Genomic DNA, 8302 nt, shown 5'->3' with positions numbered 1-8302 from the left:
AATTTCTTTCATCAGTGTCATAATTTTCTGCATACAGGTCTTTTGTCTCCTTAGGTAGGTTTATTCCTAGGTATTTTATTCTTTTTGTTGCAATGGTAAATGAGAGTGTTTTCTTAATTTCATTTTCAGATTTTTCATCATTTGTGTATAGGAATGCAAGAGATTTCTGTGCATTAATTTTATATCCTGCTACTTTACCAAATTCTTTGATTAGCTGTAGTAGCTTTCTGGTAGCATTTTTAGGATTCTCTATGTATCATGTCATGTCATCTGAAAACAGTGACAGCTTTACTTGTTCTTTTCTTATTTGGATTCCTTTTATTTATTTTTCTTCTCTGATGGCTGTGGCTAAAAATACCAAACCTATGTTGAATAAGAGTGGTGAGAGTGGGGAACCTTGTCTTCTTCCTGATCTTAGCGAAAATGTTTTCAGTTTTTCACCATTGAGGATTATGTTGGCTGTGCATTTGTCATATATGGCCTGTATTATGTTGAGGTAAGTTCCCTCTATGCCTACTTTCTGGAGGGTTTTTATCATCAATGTGTGTTGAATTTTGTCGAAAACTTTATCTGCAAATATTGAGATGATCATATGGTTTTTCTCCTTCAATTTATTAATATGGTGTATCACATTCATTGATTTGCCTATATTGAAGAATCCTTGCATTCCTGGGAAAAAACTGACGTGTTCATGGTGTATGATCTTTTTAATATGCTGTTGGATTCTGTTTGCTATTATTTTGTTGAGGATTTTTGCATATATATTCATCAGTGATATTGGCCTGTAGTTTTCTTTCTTTGTGACATCTTTGTCTGGTTTTGGTATCAGGGTGATGGTGGCCTCATAGAATGAGTTTGGGAGGGTTCCTCCCTCTGCTATATTTTGGAAGAGTTTGAGAAGGATAGGTGTTAGCTCTTCTCTAAGTATTTAATAGAATTGCCCTGTGAAACGATATTGTCCTGGGCTTTTGTTTGTTGGAAGATTTTTATTTTTTTTTCGGTACACAGGCCTCTCACTGCTATGGCCGCACAGGCTCAGCGGCCATGGCTCACCGGCCCAGCTGATCCACGGCATGTGGGATCCTCCCAGACTGGGGCACGTACTCGTGTCCCCTGCACCGGCCGGCAGTCGCTCAACCACTGCACCACCAGGGAATACCTTTTGGAAGATTTTTTTTTTTTTTTTTTTTTTTTTTTTTGCGGTACGCGGGCGTCTCACTGTTGTGGCCTCTCCCATTGCGGAGCACAGGCTCTGGACATGCAGGCCCAGTGGCCATGGCTCACGGGCCCAGCCGCTCTGCGGCATGTGGGATCTTCCCGAACCGGAGCACGAACCCGTGTCCCCTGCATCGGCAGGCAGACTCTTAACCACTGCGCCACCAGGGAAGCCCTAAGTGACACTCTTAACCCCTCTCCTCGTGCACTAGGAAACAAAGAGGCAAGAAAATGTCTATTGCCTCTCAGCCAGTTCCAGACTTTTCCCAGGACTCCCTTCTGGCTAGCTGTGGTGCACTAACCCCTTCAGGCTGTGTTTACTCCGTCAACCCCAGTCTGCTCCCTGGGATCTGTCCTCCGAAGCCCGAGCCTCAGCTCCCAGCGCCCCCTCCCCGGCAGGTGAGCAGACAAGCCTCTTGGGCTGGTGAGTGCTGGTCGGCACTGATCCTCTGTGCAGGAATCCCTCCACTTTGCCCTCCGCACGCCTGTTGCTGCACTCTCCTCCATGGTTCCAAATCTTCCCCCCTCCACCACCCGCAGTCTCCACCCATGAAGGGGCTTCCTAGTGTGTGGAAACTTTTCCTCCTTCATAGCTCCCTCCCACTGGTGCAGGTCCTGTCCCTATTCTTTTGTCTCTGTTTTTCCTTTTTTCTTTTGCTCTACCCAGGTACGTGGGGAGTTTCTTGCCTTTTGGGAGGTCTGAGGTCTTCTGCCTGCGTTCAGTGGGTGTTCTGTAGGAGTTGTTCCACATGTAGATGTATTTCTGATGTATTTGTGGGGAGGAAGTTGATCTCCACATCTTACTCTTCCACCATCTTGAAGCTCCTCTCTAGATGACTTCTTAACCCGTCAAAATGTGCATCTTTGCTTTCATGTTGACTATATGTTAACTCCAATTAATGTTAACTCAGATTAGTTTTTTTTTTTTTTAGCCATGTTATTGCTCATTATATAGTTCTAACTGAGACATATATACACTATTTTGGAAAATGTATTTTACTGTTGACAAAAATTTAATGTTATATGAACAGTGCAGGGGTTTTTTGGTAGAAACTACTTTTAAATGAATTATACCACGATAATTGTATCTCATTATTTACTTAGTAGCTCTTATACCTGTTTCATTTGCTTCGTCTCATGCTTTTGTACAGTTTGTTGAAAAAGCACTGTAGAGATTATTAGATTAAATGAGTTTTTGAAGTAAAATCACTGTGAAACATGCAGCGATGTACCAACTGAAAAATAGGTAAATGCCTATTATTTCATATACCACCAAATTAATTTTTTGCAGTGTGTTCAAAAAAGTACTTAGAAATGAACTTTACCCTTGAATTTGTACAGAATTCCTATTAATAGTGTGAAGGGACTGACCATCAGTATATTATGGTCTATATAATTGACTTTAACCTTTATAATAGATTAACTGACAGATCATCCCATTTTCATAGCTTAATTATATAAAAAGTGTGTATTCATTCATTTCCAAAACTTCATTTGTGTTTACATTGGTAAAATGTACTTATCCTCTCCTCCCTCTCAAATAGACGGTACCTACAATACATTGGATAAGAACATAATTGGTGGTGAAGTGAATAAAATGGCAGTATTACTCAAGGAATTGAGTCAAACGATATGACACTGTATTGAATCCTCCTCCCAAAACACACACACACACACACACACACACACACACACACACACACACACACCAGCACCATAGAGTTAGCTGAGCCAGATAGTGTCTCAATTCACCTCTGTATGCTGATCACATATCCAAACAATGATCTTAGTGATCACTCTTTGGAGTGACAAATAGGTTAGAATACAGCATGTATTAGAAGAATAAAGAACTGTGGTAAAAATGATTGGAGAGATGAAATTCCACTTGATATGGTTTGCTTGAAGTTTCTACAGCTATAGCAACAGCCTAGCATCTCTAGAGGATTAAGTATCTTATGTGAAATATGAAGCAAGATATCAGTAAATACCCTTATGCTAAAAATCACATATTTTCTCTACATAATGTAAGTTATCAGATGACTAAACCTTAAGCTAAAATAGATGATTACAAGGAAAGAACAAAATGACCCACTGACACAATCAAGACAGCTTTTTAATCCTTTAATATGCAAGGATAAATTGTGCCTTCTCTGTTACTTCAAACTTTACCAGAAAGCATATATACTATACACACATAAAAATAGCCAACTTTAAATTTGGTAACAAACAGTGACAAAAAACAAATGCAAGCCAAAAATATTCCTATTTTTGTCCCACAGTGTTTTGCTTGTAAATGTGCCAGTTAAATCATGGGTGATAAAAACCACCATTATATTAATATAGTATATTTTACCAAGCACTGTAGCACTATATCATTATTAAACATAGAAACGAGATTGGTAGAAGTGAGATTCATTTACTTTGAGATGCCTGACAGTGATGCCATTAAAGTACATACATATTACAAAATTTCTTATTGGACTTGGTGATTGCTGTACTTGTCCTCTACCAACATTATTTCCAATAGTAAAACAAAGTGGAGACACACTATTGTTCTATCTGCTCTCATACCCACCTAAATCATGTCTGGTCCTTAGTAGGAATATCTAAAATTATCTACTTGCATGATTTCTTCAAAGGTATACTTTGTTCATTTTTTCCTAAAACTGTAACCATATTTTCACATATTTAAAAATAAAATTGTAAAGGCATAAAAAGATGATGAGTAGCAGTATATTTCCCATTGCTGCTCACATTACATGTTGTCCTTCCCAGCTGCTTCCATATTCATCTTTCATATCATGTGTTATTACAGAATGTCCATTTCTAAAATCACAATTAGTTGCTATGGAAAGAATTACAACATTAAAATATAATTTGAATAATGTGATCAAACAGAAAATTGAGTCTCCTGTAGAGTATACATATATCTGTGAATGGGCTCCACATTTCTTTTAGCTATATTACAGACTCCCTTCCCCCACATCCACATATACAAGGATATGAAAATGTAGCAGGTACTTTTGATATACATGTCATGGAGGAAAATCACCTCTTCAGTTTCAAAGGGAGACTGAAAACTGCTATATATGATAATGGTCTTAGGTTATAATTAAAATATTTCGTTGAAACTGATCATTTTTTCTAGGCACACAGAGATAGGGATAAGACAGTGGCTGAGCTGAGAGGCATTACCAACTAATATTATAGAAAATTGGTTAAAAAAAAGAGAAAGGAAATCAGGGAAGGCCCCTAAGAGTAGTTCTATGGGAAGTTAATTATCATATTCTTATAGGTTTCTGATACCTTTGTAGATTCTAAAGGAGACTCAAAATCACCTGAATAACACTCGTTTGAGCATGTCTGGGTATCTTCTTGCAAAACTCATTCAAATATCACTATCTCTGGATTGGTGACTTCCTTCATCCATCTCAATGCCTAAGTGAAATAACTTTGAACATCCCCATTGGGGATGTCCTCAGGGTAATTGTTAAGCATGGTTTTATCACTCCCTTCCAAAGACTCAAGCCCCTATGCATTTGAATCTGTACCCTAGCACTCCCCTCCGCACTTCACCCAGCTCATACATATGTACATCCTGATGTGATTTCCCCTCCATAGGCTGCACTTAATATACACCTCCATAAAAATATTAGTGGCCCATGGTATCATCTCCTGTCATGTTAATTCTTTTAACTTTTCTTGTACAAAATGTCCAGGGTGAAGTCAGTAAAAATGGTGGAGTAAGGACTTCCAAATATTAAATTATTGATAAAAGCAATGAAGAATGCAAAGATTGTTGGAGTTAACCTTTTCAGAACCCTTGAAATTATCCAGAGGCTTTCAGCAACACAGAGAGAAAAATGGTTGAATCTTAGTAAGAACATAAGTTTTGTGGCTTTTAAAAAAATAGACAATCTTTAAGAGCATTTGTAGATTCACTGCAAAATTGAGTGGAAAGTGCAGAGAGCTCCCACATATCCGCTGCCCGTACGCATGCCCAGCCTCCCCTGCTGTTAACATCTGCACCAGAGTGATGCATTTATTAAAATCAATGAACCTACATTGACATACTATTACCAGCCAAAGTTATAGTTTATATTAGAGTTCAACCTTGATGATGTACATTCTATGGATTTGGACAAACTTAAAAGACATGTTCCCACCATTATAGTATCATAAAGAATAGTTTTGTGTACTTGGCCTATTTATCCCTCCCTCCCCCTAAACTCTGGCAACCACTGATCTAACTGTCCCTAGTTTTGCCTTTTCCAAAATGTCATATACTTGGAATCTTACAGTATGTAACTTTTCAGATTGGCTTCTTTCACTTAGTAATATGTATTTAAGTTTCCTCCATGTCTTTTCATGGCTTGATAGCTCATTTCTTTTTAAACATTGAATTATATTCCATTGTCTGCATGTGTCACAGTTTATCCATTCAGGTTTTGGCAGTTATGAATAAAGCTGCTATAAATATCTGTGTGCAGGTCATTGAGTGAACAAAATTTTGAGTAAATACTAAGGAGCAGGTTTTCTGGATTGTTTGGTAAGAATATGATTCTTTTTTTTAAAGAAACTTCCAATCTGTCTTCCAAAGTGGATGTACCATTTTGCATTCCCATGAGCAATGAATGCAAGTTCCTGTAGCTTCACATCAGGGCCATCATTTGTTGTTGTCAGTGTTTTAGGGTTGTGCCATTCTAATTGGTGTGTAGTGATATCTCACTGTTTTAATTTGCAATTCCCTAATGATATGGTGTTGATTATCTTTTCATTGCTTATGTGTCATCTGTATATCTTCTTCGGTGAGGTGTCTGTTCAGATCTTTTGTTCAATTTTTTAATCAATTTTTTAAAATGTTCTTCCTGTTGAGTTTTAAGATTTCTTTGTTTATTTTGGGTTACAGTTGTTTATCAGATGCTTTTTACAAATATGTTCTCCAAGTCTGTGGCTTGTCTTCTCATTCTCTTCACAGTATTTTTCACAGAATAGAAGTTTTAAATTATAATGAAGTCCAGTTTATCAATTATTTCTTTCATGGATTTTGTATTTGGTACCTTTGGTGTTGGATCACCAAACACAAGGCCAACTACATTTTCTCTTGTGTTGTCTTCTAGAATTTTTATAGTTTTGTGTTTTACATTTAGATCTATTATACATTTTGAGTTAATTTTTGTGAAGAACATAAGATCTGTGACTAGATTAATTTTTTTGCATGTGGATATCCAGTTTTTCTAGCATTATATGTTGAAAAGGCTTTTCTCCATTGTACTGCCTTAGCTCCTTTGTCAAAGGTAAGTTGACTGTATTTGTGTGGCTCTACTTCTGGGCTCTCTATTCTGTTTCATTGATCTATTTGTTCTTTTGCCAATACCACACTGTCTGGATTAATATAGCTTTATAGTAGGTCTTGAAGAATGGTGGTAATAGTACTCTAACATTTTTCTACTCCTTCAAAACTGTGTTATCTCTTCTGGATCTTTTGTCTCTGCATATAAATGTTAAAATCTGTTTGTCAATATCCACAAAATAATTTGCTGGGATTTTAATTGGGATTGCATTGAATTTAGAGGTCAAGTTGGGAAGAACTGACAGCTTGATAATATTGAGCCTTCCTATCCATAAACACGGAATATCTCCTCTTTTTTTTTTCTTGATTTCTCTCATCAGTTTCATAGTTTTCCTTGTACAGATCTTGTACACATTTTGTAAGAATTATACCTAAGTATTTCCTCTTTTGGTGCTAATATAAATGGTATGGTGTTTTTAATTTCAAATTTCACTTGTCCATTGCTGGTATATAAGGAAGTGATTAACTTTTATATATTAAACTTTCTATCTATCAACCTCAGTATAATCACTTATTAATACTAGTTTTTAAAATATTGATTCCTTTGAGTTTTCTACATAGAAAATCATCACATCATCTGCAAACAAAGACACTTTTATATCTTCCTTCCCAATCTGTATATCTTTTATTTTATTTTCTTGTCTTATTCCATTAACTAGGAGTTTCAGTAAGATGTTGAGAAGCAGGGGTTAGTGGGGACATCCTTGACTTGTTTCTGATCATAGAAGGGAAGAGTCTAATTTCTCACCATCAAGTGTGATGTTAACTATACGTTTTTTGAAGATATTCTTTGTCAGTGGAGGAATTTCCCCTATATTCATAGTTAACTGAGAGTTATTATCATGAATATATGTTGTATTTGCCAAGTGCTTTTTCTACATCTATTGATATAATCATGTGATTTTTTTTCTTCTTTAGCCTGTTGATGTGATGGATTACATGAATTAATTGTCACATGTTGAACTAAACTTGCATACTTGGAATAAATCCCATTTGGTCATGGTATATAATTCTTTTCTTTTTAAACCACTTTATTGAGGTATTATTGACATACAAAAAGCTGTACATATTTCACATGTACAAAATGATGGGTTTGAAGGTAAATATACATCCATGAAACAATCACCACAATCTATGCCATAAAAATACCCATTATCTTCAAAATCTTCCTACCACCGTCTTTATTATTTTCTTTTAAGTAAGGCTTTTAGGAGTGAGTCAGTTTTCCTGGGTCTCTCCCATGTATACATCTTATTAAACTTTGTTTGATTTTCTCATGTTACTTTTCTTTCAAGAACTCTTAACATAAAATCTACCCTCTTAGCCAAATTTTGTCTACAACACACTGTTGTTTATTATAAGTACTGTGCTGCACAGTAGACTTCTAGTTCTTGTTTGTCTTATATAATTAAAATTTTATACCATTTGAGTAATACCTTCTCATGTCTCCTTACCCCAGTCCCTGACAGCCACCATTCTCCTTTCTGCTTCTATGTTTGATTATTTTAGATTCTTCATATAAGTGGTATCATGTAGTATTTGTCCTTCTGTGTCTAGTTTATTTCAGCTATCAATGTCCTCAACATTCATCCATGTTGTCACGGATGGTGAGGTTTCCTTCTTTTTTTAAGGATGAATAATATTCCATTGTTTGTATTTGCCACATTTTCTTTATCCATACATCCATCAAATGGTCATTTGGGTTGCTTCCATGTATTGCTTATTGTAAATAAT

This window comes from Globicephala melas, chromosome X (assembly GCF_963455315.2).
Source record: "Globicephala melas chromosome X, mGloMel1.2, whole genome shotgun sequence".
Lineage (NCBI taxonomy): Eukaryota > Metazoa > Chordata > Mammalia > Artiodactyla > Delphinidae > Globicephala > Globicephala melas.
This window is presented reverse-complemented; position numbering follows the sequence as displayed.